This window comes from Phyllobates terribilis, unplaced genomic scaffold (assembly GCF_046119375.1).
Source record: "Phyllobates terribilis strain yellow unplaced genomic scaffold, ASM4611937v1 Scaffold_7__3_contigs__length_470593459, whole genome shotgun sequence".
Classification (NCBI taxonomy): Eukaryota; Metazoa; Chordata; class Amphibia; order Anura; family Dendrobatidae; genus Phyllobates; species Phyllobates terribilis.
In genome coordinates, this window is record NW_027362767.1 from 187,167,311 (window position 1) to 187,182,229 (window position 14,919).

Below are 14,919 nucleotides of genomic sequence, written 5' to 3' on the forward strand. Positions count from 1 at the left end.
ATAACATTTCCCACATGTCTACTTTACATCAGCACAATTTTGGAACCAAAATTTTTTTTGTTAGGAAGTTATAAAGGGTTAAAAGTTGACCAGCGATTTCTCATTTTTCCAACAAAATTTACAAAACCATTTTTTTAGAGACCACATCACATTTGACGTGACTTTGAGGGGCCTTTATGACAGAAAATACCCTAACCTTACAACAGCCCTAACCCTACCACAGCCCTACCCCTAGCGCAACCCTAACCCTAACCCTACCACAGCCCTACCCCTAGCACAACCCTAACCCTACCATAGCCCAACTCCACCCCTAGCCCAACCCCTAGCCCAACCCCTAGCCCAACCCCTAGCCCAACCCTAAAGTTTATTTTTTACGCCGTTCCCCGTGTGGTATAAGTGATTCGCTTATTTTATTCTTCGTGTCGGTGCAATTACAGTGATACTAGATTCATATTGGGTTTTTATAATTGGCTGTCGCACACTAAAAACCTTTTTTCGTTTTTTGGCAAAGACTAGTTTTTGCATTGCCATATTTTGAGGGCTATAATTTTTCCATATTTTGGCAGACAGTCATGTGACGACTTGTTTTTTGAGGGACAAGTTGACGTTTTTATGGATACCATTTACGGGCACGTGACATTTTTTGATCGCTTTCTATTCCGATTTTTTGGAAGGCAGAATAAACAAAAACCAACAATTCAGGAATTGTTTTTTTTTTTATGCCGTTCTGCGTGTGGTAAAATTGATAAGGTAGCTTTATTCTTCAGGTCAGTACGTTTACAGCGGTACCACATTTATATTGTTTTTTTAGGTTTTGGCGCTTTTACACAAAAACTATTTTATAGAAAAAAGAATTGTTTTTGCACCACTTTAATCTGAGAGCTATAACTTTATTTTTCATCTGGGACTGTGTGCGTGGGGAGCTGTGACCATTCATTCTCCCTAATAGAGCGCACACTGTAGCCGCAGCGCGGCTCCTGCTGTGCTCAGTAGTCAGCGTGCCCGCCGTCCATGAATATTCACCACAACCATGTGTTTTTTTGTTTTTTTTGTGCAGCGCGATGGGTTCAGGGGGTGCCAAGCATACCAGGATGAGGGAGGCCATACATATCGGGATGTGGGATAAGGGGGGGGTCATACATACAGGGATGAAGGGTGCCACACATACCAGGAAGAGGGGGGCCATACATACAGGGATGGCCCCTGTACCAGGCCCCTTCTACCAGGAAGGAGGAGGGGGCCATACATACAGGGATGTATGGTGCCATACATACAGGGATGAAGGGTGCCATACATACCAGGAAGAGGAAGGAGGGGGCCATACATACAGGGATGTAGGGTGCCATACATACAGGGATGAAGGGTGCCATAAATACCAGGAGCCGCACTGCAGGCACAGTGTGACGGCTATTATGGAAAATGAATATTTACTGCTCCCCATGCTCACGAGCATGGGGAGCAGAGAATATTAATTTTCTCTAGTAGCGGGCACAAAGTAGGCTGCAGCAAGAGGCTGCTGCCTCCTGTGCCCCGCTACTCTGCCACTGTCGCTTCCCCCACAGCCACAGTATTTATGTATGTCGGACTATAAGATACCCCCCCCCCCCCCCCAATTTCCCTCCAAAATTTTGGAGGAAAAAAGTGCGTCTTATAGTCCGAAAAATACGGTAGGTGTCGGCTAGTCCCATTCACCCAATCTTCATTAGCATTTCTATTCACGTAATTTATGCAGCAGCTGTGAGCTGCTATTTTTAGCCTGGGAAGGTGCCATTAGGCAAATATGGTCCCTGGCCATTATCAACAGCTCACAGCTGTTTTATTAGCCGCCACGTCCCCACACTTTTGTTGTCGGTACATGTGAATCCACCGCATATAATGACACTTCAATCAGTCAAAATCTGCAGTGGAAACTAGCGTGTCCACTACAGAAATTGACATCTTGCGGGTGAATTTGGGTACGTGGTCACAGTCAGGAGCGGCTGCAGGTATGACGCTGCGTGTTTATACAGCGTCAAACCCGCAGCGTCCAGATGTTACAGCATAGTGGATGGGATCTCTAGAAATCCCATGTCCACTATGCGTGCATCTGAGGCTGCCAATCACCCATGGACACTGACATGCGGTGCGTATTTCAAGACCCCAGCATGTCAAATTCTCTTGCGGAGTCGCTAGTCTCTGCAACAGAAATTTGACCACTAGAATGTATAGAATGTGGTAAATCCGCATGGTTTAGTGAACACGTGGATTTACCTGCGTTCAATAGAATGCAACGTTTTGAACACAACAAAAATAAGCGTCCAAAGTGCTGATACGTCCGATCGTGGGCACAGAGTCTAAAATTAAAAAAAAAAAATTGAGTGGGCTCCCCTGTCATTTTTATAACCAGCAGAGGGAAAGACGACCGCTGGGGGCTGATATTAGTAGCCAGGGAAGGGGCCATTAGCCAACAATGTTCCCTGGCTATTAATATCAGACCACAGATGTTTGTTTAGCCTTTACTGGCTAGATTACAGGGGGCCCCAGAAAAAAATTGACGTGGGGTCCCCTATAAAAAAATCTAACCAGATAAGGTTAAACAGACAGCGGCGGGCTGATATTAATAGCCAGGGAAGGGGCCATGAATACTAGCCCCCTCCGTGGCTATTAATATCACCCCTCAGCAGTACCAGAAGTGGCACATTCATAAGATGCGCTAAATCTGGCTCTTAGCCTCCGCTCTTCCCACTGCCCTGTAGCAGTGGCGAGTGCGGTAATGGGGTTGAGGTTCACGTCAGCCTTGTATTGGCGGCTGACGTGAAGCCCAGGTTGGTAATGGAGGCAGTCTACAAGAAGCCCTCTTTACTAACTGCGTAGTAAAATGGTCGCCGCTTTTTCAATAAATATAGGAGGGGTTTGGGTTCCTGGAGAACTGGGCCGGCTTCTCAGTTGGCTACAGGTTTTACGCTAGGGACGGGTTGCACCTTAATGGGGAGGGTGCAGCTGTGCTGGGAAAGAAAATGGCTAGAAGGTTGGAGGAGTGTTTAAACTATGGATTGGGGGAGGGGGGGTATTCATTTTATAGGTAGGGAAGATAGTGCACAGCGGCGTCTAAAAATCACTAAAGTTGACAAATCCCTGGGCCCGGATGGGATACACCCGCGAGTACTGCAGGAATTAAGTAACGTCATAGATAGACCATTATTTTTAATCTTTAAAGATTCCATAATAACAGGGTCTGTACCCCAGGACTGGCGTATAGCAAATGTGGTGCCAATATTCAAAAAGGGGACAAAAACCGAACTTGGAAATTCTAGGCCGGTAAGCTTAACCTCTACTGTGGGTAAAACCCTGGAGGGTTTCCTAAGAGATGCTATACTAGAGTATCTGAAGAAGAATAACCTCATGACCCAATATCAACATGGGTTTATGAGGGACCGTTCCTGTCAGACTAATCTGATCAGCTTTTATGAGGAGGCAAGTTCTGGACTGGACCAAGGAAATGCAGTGGATGTTGTGTATATGGACTTTTCAAAAGCTTTTGATACGGTTCCACACAAAAGGTTGATACATAAAATGAGAACAATGGGGATAGAGGAAAATATATGTATGTGGGTTAAGAATTGGCTCAGTGATAGGAAACAAAGGGTGGTTATTAATGGAAAACACTCAGACTGGGTCTCAGTTAACAGTGGGGTACCACAGGGGTCAGTATTGGGCCCCCTTCTTTTTAACATATTTATTAATGACCTTGTAGGGGGCATACAGAGTAATATTTCAATATTTGCAGATGACACTAAACTCTGCAGGGTAATCAATACAGAGGAGGACAATTTTATATTACAGGAGGATCTATGTAAACTAGAAGCTTGGGCTGATAAATGGCAAATGAGCTTTAATGGGGATAAATGTAAGGTAATGCACTTGGGCAGAGGAAATAAAATGTATAATTATATGCTTAATTGTAAAACACTGGGCAAAATGGTCACTGAAAAAGACCTGGGTGTATTGGTGGACGACAAGCTCACGTTTAGTGGCCAGTGTCAGGCAGCTGCTGCAAAGGCAAATAAAATAATGGGATACATTAAAAAAGTCATAGATGCTGATGAGGAGAAGATAATTTTACCTCTATACAAGTCACTAGTGCGACCACACTTAGAATACTGTGTACAGTTCTGGTCTCCGGTGTATAAGAAAGACATAGCTGAACTAGAGCGGGTGCAGAGAAGAGCGACCAAGGTTATTAGAGGACTGGAGGGTCTGCAATACCAAGACAGGTTATTAGAGGACTGGGGGGTCTGCAATACCAAGACAGGTTATTAGAGGACTGGGGGGGGGTCTGCAATACCAAGACAGGTTATTAGAGGACTGGGGGGTCTGCAATACCAAGACAGGTTATTACACTTGGGGTTATTTAGTTTGGAAAAACGAAGGCTTAGGGGTGATCTTATTACTATGTACAAGTATATGAGGGGACAGTACAAAGACCTTTCTACTGATCTTTTTACCCTGAGGTCTGAGACGGGGACAAGGGGGCATCTTCTACGTCTGGAGGAAAGAAGGTTTAATCATAATCACAGACGCGGATTCTTTACTGTAAGAGCAGTGAGACTATGGAGCTCTCTGCCGCATGATGTGTAATGAGTGATTCACTACTAACATTTAAGAAGGGCCTGGATGCCTTTCCTGAAAAGTATAATATTACAGGTTATAAATACTAGATTCCTTGATAGGGCGTTGATCCAGGGAACTCGTCTGATTGTCGTATGGAGTCGGGAAGGAATTTTTTTCCCCAATGTGGAGCTTAGTGTTTGCCACATGTTCTTTTTTGCCTTCCTCTGGATCAACATGTTAGGCTATGGGCTGAACTAGATGGACTTAGTCTTCCTTCAACCTTAAAAACTATGTTACTATGTTACACGGCCAGAATAAAGTATTTTAATGAAATAAAAAACACACGGTCGGTTCTACAAATTTTTTACTACACCCAGTCTCTGAAGCCTTCGATCTTCTGAAAAAAAAAAGTAAAATAAACTACCAAATCCCTCACCTGTCAGTCGTGACGACATGGTCCACGTACCGCCAACGACTGTCCCACGGCGATCTGGGTCACTTCTACAGCAGTGACATCAGTAATCACTCCTACCAGTATACATGCTGCAGGAGCTAACTTTGGTTCATCAGCTGAAGAGCGGAAAAACCGCATCAAAAACGCGTCGTGTGCACAAAGCCTAACGGTGCATTTTCTGCCGACACGTCACGTCTTGTTAGTGCTGGCGAGGGAGCGTATTGTGCAATGCTCTTTACTATGTGCAGCAGCAGTGATGAGGGGGCTTGTGCTGAGTATATGGTGGGATTGACAGCTGACTGACCCCATATACTGAGTATCCGGCATGGACTGCAGATTCTCAAACAAAATGTCATCAAAACGGAAGTGAACAAAATCACATCAGTCAGATCAGCGAGGGAAAGGTAGGGACTTTTTAGTTAAAGTATATCAGAAAAGTGAGGAGCATATGACAATAGACATTTAGGATAAAAAAAAAATCAATATTAGTTTATATTCAAGGGGGAGGGGAGCTGTGACCAAGCTCGCCCCAGATAAAACGCCAGAAACAGGACACCGGAGTCCGTGGTTGTTCAGGTACTGAAGTCCCGGCAGCGAAATCCGGAGGGCAGGAGACTGCAGGCCTCCTGACCCCCCCAAACGCCCCGCGGCTCAGCAGCATACTAGGCCCCGGCGCTGCCACCAAGGAGCGACACCTGAAAAGGGCTCGAGCTGCCTGCCATACGGGCGAGGATTTCACGATCACTTAGGAAAGAGGGCTGCAGCATAGCTTTAGGCAGCAGGGCCAAAGAGGACAGCACAGAAGGAAGGCCTACAACCCCAGCTAGCGAGGTGGATCCTAAATTGCTTCTAGGCCGCCCGGATCTCCATTACCTTCTGTTACCAGTGCCCCAGTCTGCACCGTCAAACATCAAGTAAAGGTAGAGTAAACCGCCATTCCTGTATCATCTGGTTATTATCTGCACCCCAACATCCACAATCCCCTACATAAATCGCACCGGTAGCCCTGGGGCCCCACTCTACCAGTGGGGAGCAAATCAATCCCAGCTGTGTCACCAACGGCCCCAGCGGCCTCTTTCAGCAGCGGCGGGCCACCTATAGCCGCATACCACTGGTGGCGTCACAAAACTTTTCCCCTAAATAAACTGTCCTTTTTATTGACCGCCCAGGGCCCCGGGACCAGGTCACGCCCAAGTGACTATCCCAAGGAACCAACCGACCTGGTGGCGAGTACCCCAAGGTCCTAGGGGGCGCGTCATATATTATACTGCAGGTCTCCTCACAGGGGGAAATTCATCACTGCTCATACAGTGCCTACAAGTAGTATTCAACCCCCTGCAGATTTAGCTGGTTGACACATGCGGAATTAACTTGGCATTGTGACATTTGTACTGTAGATCAGCCTGGAAGTGGGAAATGCACTGCAGCAAATTTTTATTATTTTTTTTTTTAAAACGTTAAAAGTTAATTCAGAGTGTCATTTATTATTCAACCCCTCAAACCACAAGAATTCTGTTTGGTCCCCCTAAAGTATTAGGAAGTAGTTCAGGCACCAAGAATAATGAGCTTCACATGTGTGGATTAAAGATCTCTTTTGCCAGCCTTTTCTGACTATTTAAGACCCTCCCCAAACTTGTGAACAGCACTCAGACATGGTCAACATGGGAAAGACAAAGGAGCATTCCAAGGCCATCAGAGACAAGATCATGGAGGGTCACAAGGCTGGCAAGGGGTACAAAACCCTTTCCAAGGAGTTGGGCCTACCTGTCTCCACTGTTGGGAGCATCATCCGTAAGTGGAAGGCTTATGGCACTACTGTTAGCCTTCCACGGCCTGGACAGCCTTTGAAAGTGTCCTCCCGTGCCGAGGCCAGGCTTGTCCGAAGAGTCAAGGCTAATCCAAGGACAACAAGGAAGGAGCTCCGAGAAGATCTCATGGCAGTGGGGACATTGGTTTCAGTCAATACCATAAGTAACGTACTCCACCGCAATGGTCTCCGTTCCAGACGAGCCCGTAAGGTACCTTTACTTTCAAAGCGTCATGTCAAGGCTCGTCTACAGTTTGCTCATGATCACTTGGAGGACTCCGAGACAGACTGGTTTAAGGTTCCATGGTCTGATGAGACCAAGATCGAGATCTTTGGTGCCAACCACACACGTGACGTTTGGAGACGGGATGGCACTGCATACGACCCCAAGAATACCATCCCTACAGTCAAGCATGGTGGTGGCAGCATCATGCTGTGGGGCTGTTTCTCTGCCAAGGGGCCTGGCCATCTGGTCCGCATCCATGGGAAGATGGATAGCACGGCCTACCTGGAGATTTTGGCCAAGAACCTCCGCTCCTCCATCAAGGATCTTAAGATGGGTCGTAATTTCATCTTCCAACAAGACAACGACCCAAAGCACACAGCCAAGAAAACCAAGGCCTGGTTCAAGAGGGAAAAAGTCAAGGTGTTGGAGTGGCCTAGTCAGTCTCCTGACCTTAACCCAATTGAAAACTTGTGGAAGGAGCTCAAGAATAAAGTCCACATGAGACACCCAAAGAAACTAGATAACTTGGAGAAGATCTGCATGGAGGAGTGGGCCAAGATAACTCCACAGACCTGTGCCGGCCTGATCAGGTCTTATAAAAGACGATTATTAGCTGTAATTGCAAACAAGGGTTATTCCACAAAATATTAAACATAGGGGTTGGATAATAATTGACCCACACTTTTATGTTTAAAATTTACCGTATATTCCGGCGTATAAGACGACCTGGTGTATAAGACGACCCCCCTACTTTCCTGTTAAAATATAGAGTTTAGGATATATTCACCGTATAAGACTACCCCTTTTCCAACGCATACCAAACACCGGTAAAAATTAAAAAAAAACAGATTTGAATTTAACATGGTCCTTTTTTAATTTAAATTCTTATGACATGCAGGTATATAGCAGGAAAACTGTCACTCATAAACATATTAAAATAGGGGGGACCCCACGTCATTTTTTGGGGGGGTCCCCCATTCTAATAGCTAGTAAAGGCTAGGTATTCAGCTGGGGGCTGATATTAGTAGCCTGGGAAGCTCCGTGGGTATTACCCCCTTCCCAGACTTCAAACATCTGCCCCAGCCGTCTGCTTAACCTCCGCTAGAGACTATAATGATGGTGGATCCTACGCCAATTTTCTTTTTAAAAAATCCTTTATTTTAACACTAAATGACAATTGAGGGGTTAATAAAGATGCAGTCCCTAAATTATTATTAATTTTGTAATTAATTTTTCCCAAAAATGTTGACGTGGGCTTCGCCATATTTTTGTGTCCAGCCAGGTACAGCAGGCAGGAACGGGCTGCCCCCAACCACCAGCTGCCTATTTGTACCTGGCCGGACACAACAATATAGGGAAGCCCTTTTTTTTTTAATTATTTCATGAAATAATTTAAAAAAAAAAAGACGTGGGGCTTCGCCCTATTTTTGTGTCCAGCCAGGTACAACTAGGCAGCTGGGGGCTGGAATCTGCAGCGCAGGGAGGCCCAAGCTTTCTGGGCCCCCCCCGCTGCAAATTGCAGTCCGCAGCCACCCCGGAAAATGGCGCGTTCATAGAAGCGCCATCTTCTGGCGCTGTACCCAACTCATCCAGGGCCCTGGTGCGGTGGCTCACTGGGTAATAAAGGGGTTAAGGCCAGCTTGGCATTATCAGCTGGCCCTAAGCCCGAAATTCATGGGGTCACGCCAATATTAGACATGACCACCATGAATTTCTAGTAAAGTAATTAAAAAAAACACAAACACCCAGAAAAAAGTCCTTTAATTGAAATAAAGACACAATTTTTTAATGTTCTAAATTAAACCATACTTACCATCACGCCCATTCCAGCTGAAGCCAACGATCTCCTGCAATAAAAGAAAAATAATAAAGCAACCTCATCCTTACCTTTCCATGGTTCCCAGGACCGGTCCAGCTCTGCTACATTCACATGACAGGCTGCACCGCAGCAGAACGCTGCCATCCAGCCTGTCATCCCGCAGACACTGAGAAGCGCAGGCTTGCTTGTGCTCCTCAGTGTCTGACTGTGACGGCATCCAGATGAGCCGAGATCATGTCCAATGAACTCGGCGCACCTCATGCACGTCACTGACAGCGTGGGAAAATTCTCCTGCTCCCCGCATGCGCAGTAGAAGTTTCCCACGCTGTCAGTGACGGACGTCCAGGAGGTGAGCTGAGTTCATTGTCGGCTCATCTGGATGCCGTCACAGCCAGACACTGCAGAGCGCGAGCATGCCTGCGTTTCTCAGTGTCTGCGGGATGACAGGCTGGATGGCAGCGTTCTGCTGCGGTCCAGCCTGTCATCTCGATGTAGCAGAGCTGAAGCTGTCGTGGGAACCATGGAAAGGTAAGGATGAGGTTGGTTTATTATTTTTCTTTTATTGCAGGAGATCGTTGGCTTCAGCTGGAATGGGCGTGATGGTAAGTATGGTTTAATTTAGAACAATAAAGAATTGTGTCTTTATTTCAATTAAAGGACTTTATTCTGGGTGTTTGTGTTTTTTTTAACTTTGACTATGGGGTTAGTAATGGGGGTGTCTTATAGACGCCTCTCCATTACTAACCTGGGCTTGATGTCAGCTGGCATTATAAGCTGACATCAACCCCAACCCTATTACCCCCTGCCACCGCACCAGGGCAGCGTGGAAGAGCGAGGCTAAGTGCCAGAATTGGCGCATCCTATGGATGCGCCATTTCTGGGGCGGCTGACGGCTGGTGTTTCTAGCCTGGGAGGGGGCCAATATTCATGGCACCCTTCCTGGGCTATTAATATCAGCCCCCAGCTGTCTGCCTAGCCTTTGCTAGCTATTAAATTAGGGGGGACCCCACGTCATTTTTTTTGGGGGGTCCCCCATTTTAATAGCTAGTAAAGGCTAGGTATTCAGCTGGGGGCTGATATTAGTAGCCTGGGAAGCTCCGTGGGTATTACCCCCTTCCCAGGCTTCAAACATCTGCCCCAGCCGTCTGCTTAACCTCCGCTAGAGACTAAAATTAAGGGGAACCCCACGCCAATTTTTTTTTAAATAAATCCTTTATTTTAACACTAGATGACAAGTACAGTAACCAACACTATCACTGTACTTCATATATATGTGACTGACATGTTTCTATCTATCTAATCTATGTGTGAAGCTCTATTCTGTCTGTTATAAATTGTCGGGTACCGCTGCTGAATTGCCGGCCGGCTTTTTTAAAGAGACGGTGCATGAAAACACTATTATTTGTTTTAATAAATCCTTTACACTAAATGACAAGTACAGTAAGCAACACTGTCACTGTACTTCATATATATGTGACTGACATGTTTCTATCTATCTAATCTATGTGTGATGCTCTATTCTTTCTATTCTAAATTGTCGGGTGCCGGCTTATGCCGCTGCTGAATTGCCGGCTTTTCATATATTGTCACAGAAGCGATGCGAACTTCCCAGCTCCGGACACAGCGCAGCGCTTCTGTGACAAGTGAAAGCTGTCGGCACAGAAGTCCTGCGCTGTGTCCGGAGCTGGGAATACGCAGCGATGTGTCAGTTTCAGCACAGAAGCGCTGACTGTCTGGACGTACCGCCGCCGTATTTTAACTCCCTCCACCTTATATTAACTCCGACATGGCAGGGATACGGCCACGGCAGTTTATTAACACCCCCAGAGTATCCCCGCATGTCAATTTCTGAAAGTTCAAAAGCATTACCGGCGTATAAGACGACCCCAGACTAGACAGAAGATTTTTCAGTCTTCAAAAGTCGTCTTATACGCCGGAATATACGGTAATAAAATTCAACTGAGCAACATAACTTTTTGGTTTGTAAGATTTATGCTTCTGTTCATAAAACCTACTCTCGTTTGCAGTTTGAAGGCTCTAACTTATTTGCATCTTATCAAACCAGCTAAATCTGCAGGGGGTTGAATACTACTTGTAGGCACTGTATAACATTTATAGACCACAAGCAGTGGGAGATCAGCAGTACGCACATCACATAGGAGACACCGACACTGCTGTCTATACACATCACATAGGAGACACCGACACTGCTGAATATACACATCACATAGGAGACACCGACACTGCTGAATATACACATCACATAGGAGACACCGACACTGCTGAATATACACATCACATAGGAGACACCGACACTGCTGAATATACACATCACATAGGAGACACCGACACTGCTGAATATACACATCACATAGGAGACACCGACACTGCTGAATATACACATCACATAGGAGACACCGACACTGCTGAATATACACATCACATAGGAGACACCGACACTGCTGAATATACACATCACATAGGAGATACCGACACTGCTGTATATACACATCACATAGGAGACCCCGACACTGCTGTATATACACATCACATAGGAGACCCCGACACTGCTGTATATACACATCACATAGGAGACCCCGACACTGCTGTATATACACATCACATAGGAGACCCCGACACTGCTGTATATACACATCACATAGGAGACCCCGACACTGCTGTATATACACATCACATAGGAGACCCCGACACTGCTGTATACACATCACATAGGAGACACCGACACTGCTGTATACACATCACATAGGAGACACCGACACTGCTGAATATACACATCACATAGGAGACACCGACACTGCTGAATATACACATCACATAGGAGACACCGACACTGCTGAATATACACATCACATAGGAGACACCGACACTGCTGAATATACACATCACATAAGAGACACCGACACTGCTGAATATACACATCACATAAGAGACACCGACACTGCTGAATATACACATCACATAGGAGACACCGACACTGCTGAATATACACATCACATAGGAGACACCGACACTGCTGTATATACACATCACATAGAAGATACCGACACTGCTGTTTATACACATCACATAGGAGATACCGACAATGCTGTATATACACATCACATAGGAGACACCAACACTGCTGTATATACATCACATAGGAGACACCGACACTGCTGTATATACATCACATAGGAGACACCGACACTGCTGTATATACATCACATAGGAGACACCGACACTGACGTATATACATCACATAGGAGACACCGACACTGCTGTATATACATCACATAGGAGACACCGACACTGCTGTATATACATCACATAGGAGACACCGACACTGACGTATATACATCACATAGGAGACACCGACACTGCTGTATATACATCACATAGGAGACACCGACACTGCTGTATATACATCACATAGGAGACACCGACACTGACGTATATACATCACATAGGAGACACCGACACTGCTGTATATACATCACATAGGAGACACCGACACTGACGTATATACATCACATAGGAGACACCGACACTGCTGTATATACATCACATAGGAGACACCGACACTGACGTATATACATCACATAGGAGACACCGACACTGCTGTATATACATCACATAGGAGACACCGACACTGCTGTATATACATCACATAGGAGACACCGACACTGACGTATATACATCACATAGGAGACACCGACACTGCTGTATATACATCACATAGGAGACACCGACACTGACGTATATACATCACATAGGAGACACCGACACTGCTGTATATACATCACACAGGAGACACCAAGACTGCAGTATATACATTGCATAGGAGACATCAAGACTGCTGTGTATACATCACATAATAACCTATAGAAAAGGGGTAATCACAATTATTAGAGTTCAAAATAACAGAAAAACAGACAAGGAAAGAACTCCTCAAAAATCAAGTACAAAAAATAGAAAATCTTTATTGAATAAATAACACAAAAATGAACAACACAAAAAATGAGATGAAATGTAGAAAATAATTAAGGTGGTTTTTTGGTCACATTTATTTTTGCCATATTAATCATATATGGGAAATATATATACAGCAATTAAATAATAAATGTTGTTAAGTCTGTGGCCCAAATGGAGAAATTTATAATAGAAATGTAACTAAAATACAAAAAAAAACAAAAAACTAATATATATATATATATATATATATATATATATATATATATATATTACATACATATACACACACACACGTGCATCTCACTAAATTAGAATATCATCAAGGGATCTATTATATAGAGTCATTACACACAGAGGGATCTATTATATAGAGTCATTACACGGAGGGATCTATTATATAGAGTCATTACACCCAGAGGGATCTATTATATAGAGTCATTACACCCAGAGGGATCTATTATATAGTCATTACACACAGAGGGGTCTATTATATAGAGTCATTACACACAGAGGGGTCTATTATAGAGTCATTACACGCAGAGGGATCTATTATATAGAGTCATTACACGCAGAGGGGTCTATTATATAAAGTCATTACACGCAGAGGGATCTATTATATAGTCATTACACGCAGAGGGATCTATTATATAGAGTCATTACACGCAGAGGGATCTATTATATAGAGTCATTACACGCAGAGGGATCTATTATATAGAGTCATTACACGCAGAGGGATCTATTATATAGAGTCATTACACACAGAGGGATCTATTATATAGAGTCATTACACACAGAGGGATCTATTATATAGAGTCATTACACGCAGAGGGATCTATTATATAGAGTCATTACACAGAGGGATCTATTATATAGAGTCATTACACACAGAGGGATCTATTATATAGAGTCATTACACACAGAGGGATCTATTTCACGTGTTTATTTCTGTTAATGTTATGATTATGGCTTACAGCCAATAAAAACACAAAAATCAATCAAAACAAGTTGATTAGGAGCGTCTAACTGGTCTGTAGGAGCCAGAACTCATAATGGTTTGTAGGGGATCAAATACACATTTCTCACTGCAAAATGCAAATAAATTTATACAATGATTTTTTTTTTTTTTTTTTGGGATATTCTATGTCTCAATGTTAAAATTAACCTACCCTTAAAATTATAGACTGTTCATGTCTTTGTCAGTGGGCAAACTAACAAAGACAGCAAGGGATCAAATACTTATTTCCCTCACTGTATGACTATGAATATGTGTATACACTATTATTTTATTATATAATACAATGCTGTACATACATCACATAGGAGACACAGATTGCTGTATACATCACAAAGGAGACAAAGACTGCTGCATTTACACAACACATAGGAGACACTGCGACTACAGTCTTTATCAGAGGGATGAGAGCACAGAGCATGCCAACTCTGCTCACAAACAATGTTCTGGCACGGGTGAGTGTCGGGATGTAATCCTTTATTGCATGCATCACGCTGCGTGCGCATGTTCACAGTGTATGGAGGAATTAAATGGCCGGCAAAATGGGGCAGCCAGCAAAAGCACTAAGGTCTCCAGGAATCTGACCAGGTGCTGGAGGAAAGGACATTGTAGACCATTTACGGCTGCCGGCTGAAGGTCGCTCGCCCTTGTTCTAGTATGAAGCCTTTAAGTAATCCAATTTTGCTGGCTAAACTCAAGGCATTTGTGATCATACAATTTAGGTCCACCCCTCTCTATCCTACCCCCTTTATTTTTTGCCTTTTCTTCCCCCCTCGTCCTTAGCTTAACTACTCTGTCCCCTGAGATTTATCTCCCCCACTTCCATTCTGGTGTAATTTATCAATCTTCTGTCATGGGTTCCCACATGACTGACAGCTTCATCATCACCAACCCTTCACCACATGCCAAACTGTTCGGATGAGACAGTTTTGGTGACAAATTATTCTATACGCCATTTTTCTCTTAGGGAAAGCCGTATCCACTATGGTTGTCATTTCTGAAGACCGACACACTTGCATCATCCCCTAATTTGGCAAAT

The 14,919-nt window shown here is 44.4% G+C and overlaps 1 protein-coding gene across 2 annotated transcripts in view; it reads right to left on the bottom strand.

Annotated features, from left to right (window-relative positions):
* PHKA1 (phosphorylase kinase regulatory subunit alpha 1) overlaps window positions 1–14,919 on the bottom strand; it is a 262,039-nt gene that overhangs the window by 130,660 nt on the left and 116,460 nt on the right. The gene's annotated exons all lie outside the window — the stretch shown is intronic.